This window comes from Lithobates pipiens, unplaced genomic scaffold (assembly GCF_037356315.1).
Source record: "Lithobates pipiens isolate NorthernLeopardFrog02 unplaced genomic scaffold, aLitPip1_a1.2 Scaffold_19, whole genome shotgun sequence".
NCBI lineage: Eukaryota > Metazoa > Chordata > Amphibia > Anura > Ranidae > Lithobates > Lithobates pipiens.
This window is the reverse complement of record NW_027507764.1, coordinates 521,504,926-521,521,083: the sequence shown is the minus strand read 5'-3', so window position 1 is coordinate 521,521,083 and position 16,158 is coordinate 521,504,926. Positions and strand designations below refer to the sequence as shown.

At 46.5% G+C, this 16,158-nt stretch overlaps 6 pseudogenes; all 6 read left to right on the top strand.

Annotated features, from left to right (window-relative positions):
* The first annotated feature begins 1,799 nt into the window (after positions 1-1,799).
* LOC143998479 (5S ribosomal RNA) lies at positions 1,800-1,918 on the top strand (annotated as a pseudogene).
* A 1,380-nt stretch (positions 1,919-3,298) lies between these two features.
* Positions 3,299-3,417, top strand: LOC143998467 (5S ribosomal RNA; annotated as a pseudogene).
* A 952-nt stretch (positions 3,418-4,369) lies between these two features.
* LOC143999367 (5S ribosomal RNA) lies at positions 4,370-4,488 on the top strand (annotated as a pseudogene).
* A 100-nt stretch (positions 4,489-4,588) lies between these two features.
* On the top strand, positions 4,589-4,707 carry LOC143999100 (5S ribosomal RNA; annotated as a pseudogene).
* Positions 4,708-5,173: 466 nt separating this feature from the next.
* On the top strand, positions 5,174-5,292 carry LOC143999379 (5S ribosomal RNA; annotated as a pseudogene).
* Positions 5,293-5,392: 100 nt separating this feature from the next.
* LOC143999390 (5S ribosomal RNA) lies at positions 5,393-5,511 on the top strand (annotated as a pseudogene).
* Positions 5,512-16,158: the final 10,647 nt, after the last annotated feature.

The window sequence follows — 16,158 nt, the reverse complement described above, 5'->3', positions numbered from 1 at the left end:
TCCCTGGGATCAGTACAATTTGATTTATGCCTTCCCCCCGTGCCTGCTTCTGTCGCGGTTCCTGGGAAGAGTCAAGAGGGAAACAAAGTCGGTTCTTTTGGTAGCCCCGGCTTGGCCCAGGCGAACGTGGTACGCAGAGATCATGAAGTTGGCAGTAGGCAGGCCGTGGATCCTCCCTCTCCGGTCAGATCTGCTCTCACAGGGTCCTGCTTTACACAGTCCTGCTTTACACAGTCTGAATTTGACGGTTTGGCTGCTGAGACCCACATTCTGAGAGACCGTGGGCTTTCGGGGCCAGTCCTTTCTACTCTGGTCAATGCCAGAAAGCCGGCCTCCAGACTTATTTACTACAAAATCTGGAGGGCATATGTTTCCTGTTGTGAACTCAGGGAATGTCATCCTAGAAAGTATGTCATTAGCAGGATCTTGGCCTTCCTCCAGTCAGGCCTAGAAATGAATTTGTCCGTAAGCACTATCAAGGTGCATATTTCGGCCTTGTCAGTGTTTTTTCAGAAACCACTTGCATCGCATTCCCTGGTGCGGGCTTTCATCCAGGGGGCTATGCGGATAAGGCCGCCAGTCAAACCTCCGGTATGCCCATGGGATCTGAATTTGGTTCTCTCAGCTTTGCAGGGGCAACCTTTTGAACCTTTGCATCAGGCTTCGTTAGTTCTTTTGACTAAAAAATTGGTTTTCTTGGTAGCCATATCCACGGCTAGAAGAGTGTCAGAACTAGCAGCTCTCTCCAGTAAAGAACCGTATCTAATTATTCATAAGGACCTGGTGGTAATGCGTCCCAACAGGTCCTTTCTGCCTAAGGTGGTTTCAGGATTCCATTTGAATCAAGATGTAAGCCTACCATCCCTTTTTCTGGACCCACAGTCCGCAGAAGAAGAATCTTTGCACACTTTGGATGTGGTAAGGGCAATCAGTATCTATCTTCAGGCAACTGCACAGATAAGGAAAACTGATTGCTTATTTATTTTGCCGGAAGGCCCTAGGAAGGGTCAGGAGGCATCAAAATCCACTCTCTCAAGGTGGATTAGACAGATTATTTCTCAGGCCTATAGTGTTAAAGGGAAGATCCCTCCTTTTCAAGTGAAAGCGCACTCAACTAGGGCTGTAAGTGCTTCTTGGGCAGTGCATCACCAGGCCTCCCTGGCTCAGATCTGTAAGGCTGCAACTTGGTCATCAGTCCACACATTCACCAGATTCTATCAGGTGGATGTCAGAGGGCAAGAGAATATCGCCTTTGGGCGCAGTATACTGCAGGCTGCAGTTTAGGTCCTCCGGTCCTTGGCGGTCTATATATTATGATCTGTGTCTCCCTCCCCTCAATCTGAGCATTGCTTTGGGACATCCCACTATGTAATGAAGCTCCTGTGTCCCGTGATGTATGATCAAGAAAATAGGATTTTTATATACAGCTTACCTGTAAAATCCTTTTCTTGAGAGTACATCACGGGACACAGGGCTCCCACCCCTCTTGGGTTTTACGTGGTTTCCTATTGCTTTACTACAAAACTGAGGTGCCTCCCATATGGGAGGGGTTATATAGGGGAGGAATTCTCCTTAATTGGGGGTTAACCAGTGTCCAATCACCAGAGGTGCCTATATAACCCACTATGTAATGAAGCTCCTGTGTCCCGTGATGTACTCTCAAGAAAAAGATTTTACAGGTAAGCTGTATATAAAAATCCTATTTTCTATGTTGTTGGCGTTGACCTGTTTTTTTTCGCTTGTTTCCCAAGATGACCATCTTGGCGTTTGTCAAGAGGGTGAGAGTGCCCAAAGAAAGTGCCTACGGCCAAATCACCCTGAAAGTGCCCGATCTTGTCTGATCTCGGAGGCTAAGCATTGTCGGGCCTGATTAGTAACTGGATGGGAGACCGACTGGGAATACCAGGTGCCATAGGCTTCTTTTTATGCTGTTGGCGTTGACATGTTTTTTTTTCCGCTTGTTTCCCAAGGTGACCATCTTGGCATTTGTCAAGAGGGCTGAGAGAGCCCAAAGAAATCTCCTATGGCCACATCACCCTGAAAGTGCCCGATCTCATCTGATCTCAGAGGCTAAGCAGGGTCCGGCCTGGATAGTACCTAATTACAGGTGCCGTACTTATCTTTTTATATTGTTGGCTTTGAACTGTTTTTTTTTTCTCTTGTTTTCCAAGGTGACCATTTTAGCATCTGTCAAGAGTTTTGAGTATGTCCCGAAGCGTTCGCCTAAGGCCACATCACCCTGAAAGCGCCCGATCTCAGAGGCTAAGCAGGGTCAGATGGGAGACCGCCAGGGTCTATGTTGTTGGCGTTGACCTGTTTTTTTTCACTTGTCAAGAGGGTTGAGAGTGTCTGAATAGAACACCTATGGCCACATCACCCTGAAAGCGCACAATCTCATCTGATCTCAGAGGCCTAGCAGTGTACGGCCTGGTTAATACCTGTATGGGAGACCATCTGTGAATACCAGGTGCCGTAGGCTTCTTTTTATGTTGTTGGTGTTGACCTGTTTATTTTCGCTTGTTTCCCAAGGTGACCATCTTGGCGTTTAACAAGAGGGTCGAGAGTGCCCAAAGAGATCACCTACGGCCCCATCACCCTGAAAGCACCCGATCTTGTCTGATCTAGGAGGCTAAGCAGTGTCGGGCCTGGTTAATACCAGGATAGGAGAACGTCTGGGAATAACAGGTGCCGTAGGCTTCTTTTTATGTTATTGGCCTTGACCTGTTTTTTTTTTTTTCACTTGTTTCCCAAGGTGACCATCTTGGCATTTGTCAAGAGGGTTGAGAGTGCCCGAAGAGATCACCTACGGCCCCATCACCCTGAAAGCGCCCAATCTCGTCTGATCTCAGAGGCTAAACACTGTCAGGCCTGGTTAATACCTGGATGGGAGACCGCCTGGGAATACCAGGTGCCATAGGCTTCTTTTTATGTTGTTGGCTTTGACCTGTTTTTTTCGCTTGTTTCTGAAGGCGACCATCTTGGCGTTTGTCAAGAGGGTTGGGCGTGTCTTGAAGAGAGTGCTTACGCCCACATCACCCTGAAAGCACCCGATCTCGTCTGATTTCAGAGGCTAAGCAGTGTCAGGCCTGGTTAGTACCTGGATGGGAGACTGCCTGGGAAGACCAGGTGCCATAGAAGGATCTGGCCTGGTTAGTGTCTTGATTGGGAGATCGCCTGGGAATACCGGATGCCGTAGGCTTCTTTTTATGTTGTTGGCTTTGACCTGTTTTTTTTAGCTTTTTTCCCAAGGTGAGCATCTTGGCCTTTGTCAAGAGGCTTCAGAGTACCCAAAGAGAGTGCCTACGGCCAAATCACCCTGAGAGAGCCCAATCTCATCGGATCTTGGAGGCTAAGCAGCGATGGGCCTGGTTAGTACCTGGACGGGAAACAGCCTGGGAATACCAGGTGCCGTAGGCTTCTCATTATGTTGTCGGCGTTGACCTGTTTTTTTTCCATTTTTTCCAAAGGTGACCATCTTGCCATTTGTCAAGAGGGTTGAGAGTGCACAAAGAAATTGCCTACGGGCACAGCACTCTGAAAGCACCCAATCTCGTCTGGTCTCAGAGGCTAAGCAGGGTTGGGCCTGGTTTGTACCTGGATGGGAGACCGCCTGGGTTTTCCAGATGCCGCAGGCTTCTTTTTATGTTGTTGGTGTTGACCTGTTTTTTTTCGCTTGTTTCCCAAAGTGATCATCTTGGCATTTGTCAAGAGGGTAGAGAGTGCTTAAAGAGATCGCTTACAGCAGCATCACCCTGAAAGCACCCTATCTCTTCTGATCTCGGAGGCTAAGAAGGGTTGGGCCTAGTTAGTACTTGAATGGGAGACGGCCTTGGAATACCAGGTGCCGTATTCTTCTTTTCATGTTGTTGGCGTTGACCTGTTTTTTTTCGCTTGTTTCCCAGGGTGACTATCTTGGCATTTTTCAAGAGGGATGAGAGTGCCCAAAGAGATTGCCTATGGGCACATCACCCTGAAAGCACCCAATCTCCTCTGATCTCAGAGGCTAGAAAGGGTCATGCCTTGTTAATACCTGGATGAGAGACCGCCTGGGAATACTAGGTGCTGTAGGCTTCTTTTTATGTTGTTGGCGTTGACTTGATTTTTTGTTTGCTTCCCAAGGTGACCATCTTGGCGTTTGTCAAGAGGGTTGAGCGTGCCTGAAAAAAATTCTACTATGGCTGCATCACCCTGAAAGAGCGCAATCTCATTTGATCTCAGAGGCTAAGCAGGGTTGGGACCTGGTTAGTACCTGGATGGGAGACCGCCTGGGATTTCTCAATGCCATAGGCTTTTTTTTTAGGTTGTTGCTTGATTCCCAAGGTGACCATCTTGGCATTTGTCAAGAGGGTTGAAAGTGCCTGAAGGGATTGCCTACGGGCACATCACCCTGAAAGCACCCGATCTCATTTGATGTGGGAGGCTAAGAAGAGTCGGGCCTTGTTAGTACGTGGATGGGAGACCGCCTGGGAATACCAGGTGTCGTAGGCTTCTTTTTATGTTGTTGGCGTTGACCTGTTTTTTTTTAGCTTGTTTCCCAAGGTCACCATCTTGGTGTTTGTCAAGAGGGTTGAGAGTGCCTGAAGAGATTGCCTATGGCCACATCACTCTGAAAGCACCCAATCTTGTCTGATCTTGCAGGCTAAGAAGAGTCAGGCCTGGTTAGTACCTGGATGGGAGACCACCTGGGAATACCAGTTATTGTAGGCTTCTTTTTATGTTGTTGGCGTTGATTCGTTTGTTTTTTTCCGCTTGTTTCCCAAGGTGACCATCTTGGCATTTGTCAAGAGGGTTGAGAGTGCCCAAAGAGATCGCTTACAGCAGCATCACCCTGAAAAAGCCATATCTCTTCTCATCTCTGAGGCTAAGAAGGGTTGGGCCTAGTTAGTACCTGGATGGGAGATGGCGTTGGAATACCAGGTGCCGTATTCTTCTTTTTATGTTGTTGACATTGACCTGTCTTTTTTCGCTTGTATCTCAAGCGCCCGATCTCCTCTGATCTCAAAGGCTAAACAGGGTTGGGCCTTGCTAGTACCTGGATTGGAGACAACCTGGGAATACTAGGTGCTGTAGGCTTCTTTTTATATTGTTGGCGTTTACTTGTTTTTGTTTTGTTTGTTTACCAAGGTGACCATCTTGGTGTTTGTCAAGAGGGTTGAGAGTGCCTGAAGAGCTTGCCTATGGCCACATAACCCTGAAAGCACCAGATCTCGTCTGATCTCAGAGACTAAACAGGGTCGGGCCTTGTTAATACCTGGATGGGAGACCACCTGGGAATACTAGTTGCTGTAGACTTCTTTTTATGTTGTTGGCGTTGACTTGTTTTTTTTTTGTTTCTTTCCCAAGGTGACCATCTTGGCGTTTGTCAAGAGAGTTGAGAGTGCCTGAAGATATTGGCTATGGCCACATCACCCTGAATCTGTTCCATCTCGTCTGATCTTGGAGGCTAAGCAGGGTCGGGCCTGGTTAATGCCTGGATGGGAGACCGCCTGGGAATACCAGGTGTCGTAGGCTTCTTTTTTTTTTTCAAATATAATTTTTTCTCCAAACAAGGGAAGACGGTCCCCTGAGTACATAATGCAACAGAGAAATACAGAGCAAAAAGCAGCTGAACAATACTTGATACAGGTATATTCGCAACTGTGAGTCTGCTTTCCATCAATCATAATGATTCAAGGCACAGATAAAGTACTGTACCAAGATCCAGGGTCACACAAACCCCAGGTCCCTCTGGCATAATCCATCCAGAGGGGGGGGGGGGGGGGTGGTGGGGCCGTCATTCCCAATTTTCCACTTTTTCCAAAAGAGAGAGTGGGTGGAGGGGGTGAGAGATAGGGGAGGAAGGCAGAAAAGAGAAGGGGTGAAAGATCAGGAAAGGAGAAGAGGGGACGAGACACGATGGCAGCCACTGTCCAAGGGGCCAGTCAAGGAAAGCTCAGAGCACTAAGGCGATAGCAGGCGACATCCTTCCAGCGAGAATATAAAGGTATTCCAGATGTCCCAGGTTTTTTTAAAAAATTCTTGTTTACCTTGTGATGTGAGGATCAAGTCCTCCATTTTTTTTAATGTCCTCTATTTTCCTAAGCCAGTGAGTAATGAAAGGGGGGGAACATTTTTTCCAATAGATAGGGATGCAGGATTTCGCCGCATTTATCACATGCCGTAAAATAGATTTTTATGTACTTCTTAATGGGAATCTGTGAATGGTGCAAGAGAAAGAATGCAGCCTCTTCCGGGATGGAGAAGTCTGTGAATTTTTGTGTTATGCATTGGATCTCTATCCAGAAGTCCACCAAGCTGGGGCAGGACCAAAAATGTGGAGCAACGTGCCCTCTTCTTCTCCACACCTCCAGCATATGTTTGAGGAAGAGGGGAATTATTTATGCAGCTTTGATGGTGTCAAATACCACCTGGTGAGAAGTTTAAAATTTGTCTCCTGTATCTTCGTGCACAGCGAGGTTTTGAGAGCCAAAGTGATAATGCGTTGTCTCTGTGCTGGGGAAAACAAGCAATTAAGGTTCTTTTCCCAGTTGGACAGACAGGTTAAGTGTGGGTGATCTGTTTGAGAGGGAATGTGGACCAAAGGGCCTTCGCTCCCGCATAGAGTCTCAAACTCCGTCTGAGGGCGGGCGAAAGTTTGAGTATTGGGGATGGAATGGAAAAAATGATGTTATTGCGCCGCTCTCCAAAAAGGCAGTTGGAAAAGCCCTGTCGGATCTGTTAGGGTTGAGAAAGAAGGCCATTTTCCATCAATGACGAATTTAGACGCATGGTCTAGGTTGGAATTTCTAAGTGGGTCCCCGGTTCAAAGTTCGGATGGCCACGTATAGGGAAAAGGGGGGAAGTCAAAGACGTGAGTGTGTTTTGGGTAGCGATCAGGTGACTGACTTTCAATGAAGCCCCTATAGTGGTATGTGACGTCAATTCTGTGGGTAAATCCTTATAGCACCACATGGCGCTTCTTAGCGGAATTCGGGAGTGAGATTGTCCTAGTTGCACCCAGAGCTTAGAAAGTTTGTTTCCATTCCAGTCCAATACACGCCCCAGATGGGAGGCCAGGTAGTAGCATCGCAAGTCAGGGAGAACCAACCCTCCCTGTTGTTTAGACAATGTCAGCTGTGACCACTTAAGTCTGGGATTTTTGTGGGCCCAGTTAAATTGAGTGAGCAGGGATTGAGCTTGCTTAAAAAACGGGACTGGAATCTGGATCGGGAGAGCTTGGAAAAGATATGTAAATTTAGGGAGTATGTTCATTTTAGCATCTTTAGCATTTTTGCATCTCCTGAACCAGGAATGGAGGCCAGAATGCCACCCGTGAAGCAAACTGTGGATCTTAGTGACAAGGGGTGGGGGGAAGTTCAACATAAACGTACGCGCGTTGTCCGGTGGAATGTAAGTACCTAAGTACTTAAGGGCTGTATGGGTCCATTTAAATTGAAAATTGGACTGCAAGTCTAGTAACGTTTGCGGGGGGACTTCGACCCCCATGGCCTCTGATTTCAAGAAGTATCCCGTATATCTGGAATTCCCGAAGGAGATTTGGCAAGGAAACTCTGGGATTCGTCAACGAGAACAGCATGTCATCTACGTAGGCAGATGTCTTGCACTCAATAGTACCCATTTGGAGTCCCGTTATGTCTGAGTTTTGTCGAATTGTGGAGAGAAAGGGTTCCAATGACAGTGCGAATAATAGGGGCGACAGGGGGCAACCCTGTCTGGTCCCATTCCTGATGTCAAGGGGAGATGAGAGCACCCCATTCGCTTTGAGTTGAGCTGAAGGGCGTGAGTATATCTTACTTATCCATGCCAGCATCCGTTCACTCAGACCTATATGGCGAAGGACCGAGAACATGAATGTCCATTTGACCCGATCAAAAGCCTTCTCGGCATCAGTACTCACGAAAAGACAAGGGGTCCCAGATGACTTTGCTTTATGGACCAGGGTAAGCACCTTAATGGTGTTGTCCCTATCTTCCCTGGTGGGAATAAAACCTAACTGGTCAATATGTATAAGGGACTGCAAGTGCTGTGCCAATCACGTGGCGAGGATTTTAGAGAATCGTTTTAGGACCGAATTTAGGAGGGAAATGGGTCTGTAGCTCCCACATAGGCCGGGTCTTTGCCCTCCTTAGGTATCAACGAGATGTGGGCTCTAAGGGTATCCTCAGGAAAATCCCCATTCGAGCTCAGAGTATTCAATAAATTCACCAAGCGCGGGCCGAGAATAGGGAGGAAGGTCTTATAGTATTGTGCGGTATATCCGTCAGGGCCCGGAGCCTTACCCACCTTCGGAGGTCCCATGGCCATCTGGACTTCTTCCAGTGTGATCGGGTTCTCCAAGTACTCCTGTGATTCCGATGAGAGTGTTGGTAGACCAGAACCGGTTACATATCTGTCTATATTGTCCTGTCCGGACCCTGAATCGGGCAGGTTGTAGAGATCAGAGTAGCATTTTTCAAAGACTTTGGCTATTTGGGTTGGGGTAGAGGCCCTCTGGCCATTCTCATCTATCAACTGTTGTATGTAAGAGGCAGATTTCAACTCCTTTACCGACCTGGCAAAGATTTTTCTGCATTTGTCCCCGGACTCCTACGTCAGTTTACGACAAAACTGGAGTGCCGCTTTCGCTTTATAATGGAGTAGGTCAGTAATCTGGGTACGGAGTGTCCCCAATTCAATCTCTAAGGTCCGTGAGGGGGCATGTTTATGTTTCGCTTCCACAGAGGCAAGTTCACAAAACAGATTAGCAAGCTGTTCCTTCCGTGTTCGTTTGATGCGTGCCCCGTGCCTGATAAGTACCCTGCGGAATACTGACTTGTGAGCCTCCCAAATTATCCCCGGGTCGCAGTCCTGCGTTTAGTTTTCTTGAAAATAAAGGTCCAATTCCCTGGTCACATCTGCTAAAACTTCCGGTATCTGGAGGAGGCTCTCATTAAGGTGCCAGAATAGAGACCTAGGTGAGGGGTTCCTAGAGAGAGTGTAGGTAAGGGCTACAGGAGCGTGGTCGGACCAAGTAATATGGCCGATGGAGGAAGAGCTCACCAAGTGCAGTTGGTCATGTGGAATCAAGAAGAAGTCTATCCTCAAGTATGATTTGTGAGGGGAAGAGCAAAAAGAGTAGTCCCTTTATCCGGAGTGTTGCAGACACCAGACATCAACGAATTGGTCATTCAGTAAACACTTAGTAATCCGCTTTCTAGAGGAAATGAGGAGCGAGGAGCAAGAGGCAGAAGTGTCAACCGATGGCGAAAGGGGACATTAAAGTCCCCACCTAATATCAACTGGCCCTCCCGAAAGTCACATAATCTGTGCAGGGTAGTTCTGAGGAATGTGTCTTGGTGATCATTGGGAGCGTACACAGTGGCAAATGTAAAAAGGAGCTCTCCAATGTGGCCCCTAAGAAAAAGATATCGGCCCCCAGGGTCCACCAGAGAATCCTGGAGAACCGAGGGGAGCTTGCTAGAGATCAGAATGGAGATTCCCTTGGTCTTAGAGGAGGGGTTAGTAGAGTGGTAGACCTTAGGGAAGGATCTTGACCGTAGAATTGGGAGGCTAGTATTTTTAAAATGTGTTTCTTGTATAAAGGCCACATCAGTACAGGAAGTCTTCAGTTCTCACAGGAGGATCCACCATTTTTCAGAGGAGTTCAGTCCCTTAACGTTTAGAGAGGTGACCTTGACTGTGTCTGCCATCGCTCCTCGGGGAGGGGAAGGGGGACGTCAGAGAAAAGCAAAGAAAGTTGAACCAAGGTAGGTATTGGGTAGGTAATGGATGGCAGGAACTAAGGGGGGGAAAGGAAGGAAAGGTAAGGGAAAAAGAGGTCGGGCACCTCAACCCCAGGGGGAGAGGGAAATTATGGGTTGTCCGCACTCAACAGTACAGGAATTGTATACTAAAACAGCACAATTATGCTATAGCAATTACCAGATGTACACTGGGTTTAAAGCGCCATCCTACTTGGGTTGGTGGGTAGACAGGTCGGAGAGGGAGCCCCCGGATTCCAGTCCCCCCAGTCCCGGCAGTGGTAAATGTCACGTCTGATACCGGTATGCAAATAAAAGACAATCAGTAACATCATAGAACCAAAAAACAATAGTATAATCAAAACTGAGGTAGAGCATATAACTGTCAGCACTGAGGGGTCTCCTCAGCTCGCCCTAAATGTAGGCATGCATGTGGGAGCCCGTCACAACAGAAAAGGCATCACAGAATGGGATCCACCACCCCCCGTCCCATACCCCAAAAGTACATGCAGCCCCCGAACAAATGCATTTCTCCCTTTGGCAGATTGTCCTCTCCTTACCCCCTCTCCTCCGTCCACGCCCCGGGAGAAAAGGGGGAGGGAAGGGGGGAAAAGAGGGGGGAAGGGGGGATTGAAGGGGGGAGGGAAGGGAAGGAGGTAAGGGAGGGAAGGGGGGAGGGAAGGGGGGCAGCAAGGGAGAGGGGACAAACATGCGGAAAGGTCAAGTCCTTTAGCGCACCCACACCAGCAACCACCCGGACCCCATAAGTTTCAACTCCTCCCCTCCATGGTCACCACATCAAGATGAGCAGCCCTGGTCGGTGCATGGAGAATCTGACAGGCAAGGGGCTGGGGCCACCATCCCTCCATCCAACGGGAGACTTCACCCGAGCAGCAGACCTAGGGCCCGCCAATTAGCATCTCTCCTCATTAGCTGTGTTTTGTACAAGTTGGTTAATTAGACAAGTCATCCAGTGTGTTCCTGTCGTCGGGGTATATGTCGGGGAGGAGCAGCCCTGGTCGGTGCATGGAAAGTCCGGCAGGCAAGGGGCTGGGGCCACCATCCCTCCATCCAATGGGAGACTTCACCCGAGCAGCAGTCCTAGGGCCCGCCAATTAGCATCTCTCCTCATTAGCGGTGTCTTGTACACGTTGGTTAATTAGACAAGTCATCCAGTGTGTTCCTGTCGTCGGGGTATATGTCGGGGAGGAGCAGCCCTGGTCGGTGCAAGGAAAATCCGGCAGGCAAGGGGCTGGGGCCACCATCCCTCCATCCAATGGGAGACTTCTGGTAGGTGGGGGGGTGAGGAGTGTCACCACATCAAGATGAAAGAGGAGCAGCCCTGGTCGGTGCATGGAAAATCCGGCAGGCAAGGGGCTGGGGCCACCATCCCTCCATCCAATGGGAGACTTCACCCGAGCAGCAGTTCTGGGGCCCGCCAATTAGTGTCTCTCCTGCATCGCCATCGGGGGCTGTGTAGAGCATCCAGAGGGAGGCTGGGACTGCCCAAACAGTAAGGGGTAAATCCTCCAGGGGGGTCCAGAGTCAAACTGGAGGGAAGCAGTGTCTCGTACCAATAGGCTCAATAAATAAGTCATCCAGGGTGTCCCCGAAAGCTGCAGAAGGCAATGTCGGCAAAGAGTAGGTGGGGCTAGAGGGGGGGGGACGAGGGGCGCAACCAGGGAGAGGGGACACATATGCAGGAATGTCAAGCCCTTCCAGTACAGCGCACTAGGTATCACTCAGACCCCCCAAAGTGCAACTCCCCCCTCTAAGGTCAAGACTCCAGGAGGGAAGATGAGCCGCCCTGGTCTGTACATGAAAGAACCTGCTGCCAAGAGGTTGGGGCCATCATCCCTTCCTCCAATGGGAGATGCCACCAGCATGACAGCCCCGTGTCCTGTCAAGTGGTGCCCCTCCGACAATGTCGTCGGGGTATATGTGGAGCATCCAGGGGGAGGCAGGGACCACCCAAACAGTGAGGGGTAAAGCCTCCAACGGGGACCGGTGTCAGACAAGAGGATAGCGGTGTCTTGTAAAAGTTGGTTAATTAGACAAGTCATCCAGTGTGTTCCTGTGAGCAGCGGAAGGAAAGGTCGGTAAGGATTATGAATGGGTGGGGGCCAGGGAGTGCATAAAACTGCCACCAGATGACCGGGGCAGAGAGGGCAAGGGGATGAAAGTCAGATCTGGTAGGTGGGGGGGTGAGGAGTGTCACTCATATTACTCACGTTGGCCATCCCTTGAAGCTGAGCGCTCTGCATACCCAGGACGTTCTTCTGTATAATCTAGCCTATCTGTATACATTAGCCTGTCTTTTGTACACATTAGCCTGTCTGTATCAACTAGCCGTTCCTCTGTATACACTAGTCCGTCCCTAGCTTGTCTTTTATACACCTAGTCTCTCGGTATACCCCGCCTTTCTGTATACATCTTTATACACTAGCCTCTCTGTGTACCCTAGCCTCTCTGTATAATCTTGCCTCTCATTATACCCCAGCCTGTATTCTGTTTACCCAATTTTGTCTTTTATATAAACTAGCCTGTCTACTGTATAACTTAGCTTCTCATTATACCCCGGCCTCACTAGCCTCTCTGTTTTCCCTAGTCTCTCTGTATAAAATAGCCTCTCTGTATACACTAGTCTGTCCGTATACTCTAAGCAAGTCTGCATACACTAGCCTCTTTGTGTAAAACAGCCTCTCCCTCTGTATAACCTCGCCTCCATCTCTGCATATCCAGTACGTTCTTCTGTATAATCTAGCCTGTCTTTTGTACACATTAGCCTCTCTGTATAAACTAGCTGGTCTTCTGTATACACTATTCCGTCTGTATACACTAGCAAGTCTGTGTAACCCAGTCTCTCTCTCCCTAGAAAACACCAACCCTGGCCCTGACAGAGGAGGAGGGTTAAATAGTCCCTCAGACTCCTCCCACAAATACCAGCCTTCCCACTTGTAATCGGAGTCTTCAAGTGGGAAATGCGATATTACTTAAGAACCAAGGCCTGAGGTGTGCCATGGCCTGGATGGTCAGTATGCTTGAAAAGAGGGCAAAAAGACACAAGTATAGGTGGAAAAGGAAAGGTAAAGATCCCATCCATAAAATGACGTATGCCCAAACGCCAACTGTAAGTAACCGGTAAGTTACCGCTGTGAGAGTAGAACCCACCGACTCTTGACCTGAAGATGAGAAGGAACCCCCTAAGAGCCTGCAAGCTACGCAAACCCAAATGAATGTCCCGTGAAGGATAGGATGAGCCTGATGCCCAAGGTAACCCAGACATGAGAATGAACTTCTTGTGAATGAGAGGATACGTGGGGAAAAGGGAGCAAGGGCTGACCCGAAGAACCCCTGCAAGAAGATGGCTGAGCAGACTGAAAAAACCCAACACAAGACCGCCTGGGGTATACAGTGAGGCTATTATAATTGGAATGAGGCTGGGATAATAAGACGAGTAATATGGTAATACGGTAATACGGCGAGGTACACCCTAGAAAAGAAAGAGAAAACAGAAAAGTCAAACAAGGTAATACAGATAGGCTAATGTTATTCCCCTGAGCCTAGTGTATACAGAAGAATGGCTAGTGTATACAGAGAGGCTAGTGTGTACAGATGACAAGCTATTGTTTACAGATAGGCTTGTGTATACAGAAGAGAGTCTGGGGAATTCAGTGAGGCTAGAGTATGCAGAGAGGCTGGGACACCGAGACTATTGTAAAAAGAAGGTAGGCAAGTGTATATAGGTTACGGGCACGTGTATACAGAAGACAGAGAGGCTATATAGAGGGACTGGTGTACACAGAAAGATTAATGTATACAAAAAGGCTAGCGTGTACAGAAGACAGGGACTTTATTTTTTGCTAATGCAACTACTTCTAAATCATGTAAAGAGTTACAGTGCTTTTTTCATATTTTGGTGCTGTTAAAAGGTCAGTGGTGTGTTGTCAGTGGTGATATCAATGTGACAGTTAATGTGGAGAACTACAAATATACAAATAGAGCAAAAGAGTGCTAAGTTTATTTTGTTAAGTCATTGACTGATAGACGTTCAGTAATTGGATGTTATTAACCAATGGCAGTGCATGGTTTATTTTGATGTAAGATAGTTTTATTCTCTACCTATAGCCGAGTTTTAGACGACTTTATTATTAGCATTAGTCGCATTATTCATATTTATTATGCGGAGTGTAAGTTTTGTAGTGAGACGATATTGCTTTTGAAAGATTTGTATTATTATACATAGCATTGTTAGTGGACCAATAGGACAACTTACATGGCTTAATATTGCAGAGAATAACTGGCAAAGGATGACATGGCAAAAAGACAAACTGCATTAGAAATGTGAATGTGAATTAGACATGAAATGTCAATCCCCATTGGTTACTTACAGGTAACCATTAATAAAGTTAACACGGCTACGTACAGCAAAGTTTCAGCTAAGCAGCTAAATATTCCTTAATATTGCAGAGCTTAAGTATTGCAGTTGAAAAGAGATCGGAAGCGTTTGTTGCAGTAGCTTCAAAATGACTGAGAAATCATTTCATTACTCTAAATGCAAAAGTTATCCCGGAAGCACTGAGTGGACTGATATTAGACGAGTTATCGTTGTAGTACAAATTCAGTTTCCTATAGCAGAGAGATACCAGCAAAATGTAAGAAGAGCAATTAAACTGTTCACATCTGTAGCATTAAATTACTCTTAATATGTGAAGCGTGTAAAGAAGCAAAAGATGGTTTTGTATTATCCTAAAAGTAGCAGTATACGTAATAAAGGTAGGTTACCTGAATTTAGACATGGCAAACCCTATAATCTAATTTAGCAAAATTAGAAAGGATAATATTGAGACAGTATATACAGGTCGAGTTTAAGTGGAAATACACAAAATATCTAGCTTACCTTTACATTGTTCAATAGAGCCTTGCAAAGTAATACCAAGGCAGAATATCGGACTAGCAATTAGATGAGATGATTGCTGTAATCATAAAATATCAGCAACTTGTCTTTAAGGATGAGAAAGTATAATAACTGGAAAAGTATAAGATTTCAAAGAGACAAATTGCATTAGAGATGTGAGATAGACATGAAATGTCAATCCCCATTGGTTACTTACATGTAACCATTAATACAGTTAACGCGGCTACGTACAGCAAAGTGTGAGCTAAGCAGATAAAGGGTATACATTATTTAGGAGTAAATTGATGTAGCTTGTAAATTCCAATGTGTAAATCGTTCCATTAATTTTGTTACGCACGAAGACGGCTTACACTGACTTTTTTACGTTTCCACTGGTTATTCGCATAATGTATCAGTAACCCTGAACATTAATAGTGATAGACAGTTTAAAATAGAATGTATGCTTGATGTGAATGTAAAATAGTTGCATTATGTGTTATTAATGTAATCAAACTTTATTGCTATCCTTTGCTACTGCAAACATAGTTTATTTTGATGTATGATAGTTTTATTGCATGCTTGATGTGGGTGATTAAAATCGTGTAGTGAGTATAATCTATATTTAGCATAAGAATGAAAAAGCATAACATGGCAATGAGACAAACTCCATTAGAGATGCAAGCTAGATGAAATGATGAAATGTGTCTGTATATCCAAGATTGTCTTCTGTTATCACCTAGCCTACCCTCTAAATTCACTAGCCTCTCTATATACACCAGCATGTTTTCTGTTTTCTGTATACATTACTCTGTCTTCTTTATACCCTGGCCTGTCTTCTATATACACTCTGTTATACACTAGTTTCTCTGTATACACTAGCCGGTTTTCTGCATACAATAGCCTGTCTTCGGTATACACTAGCATATTTTCTGAATACACTAGCCCGTCTTCTGTATCCCCTAAGCCTGTCTTCTGTATACATTAGTCTCTCTGTATAAACTAGCATCTCTCTATACCCCAAACTGTCTTCTGTAAACACTTGTCTCTCTTTATAGCCTGTCTAGACTTTCTTCTGTACACGCTAGCTTCTCTGTATACACTAACCAGGCTTCTATATAAAATAGCCTCACTGTATGCACTAGCCTCTCTGTAAAATCTAGCCTCTCTTTATACCCTAGATAGTGTTCTGCATACACTAGCCTCTCCGTAGAAGCCAGCCTTTATTCCGTATTCACTAGCCTTTCTTCTGTATGCTGTAGTCTTCTATATATACTAGCTTCTCTGTACACCCTTGCATCTCTGTAAACACTGTGTAAACTAGCCAGTCTTATGTATACACTCGCCGACTGTATATACCAGACTCTCTGAATACACTAAACCCTCTGTATACCACAGCCTGTCTTCTGTATACACTAGACTGTAAAAATTAGCTAGAATACACCAGCCTGTCTTCTGTACCCACTAGACTCTCTGTATACACTACCCAGTCTTCTGTATACACTGTCAGCTTTGATGTATACC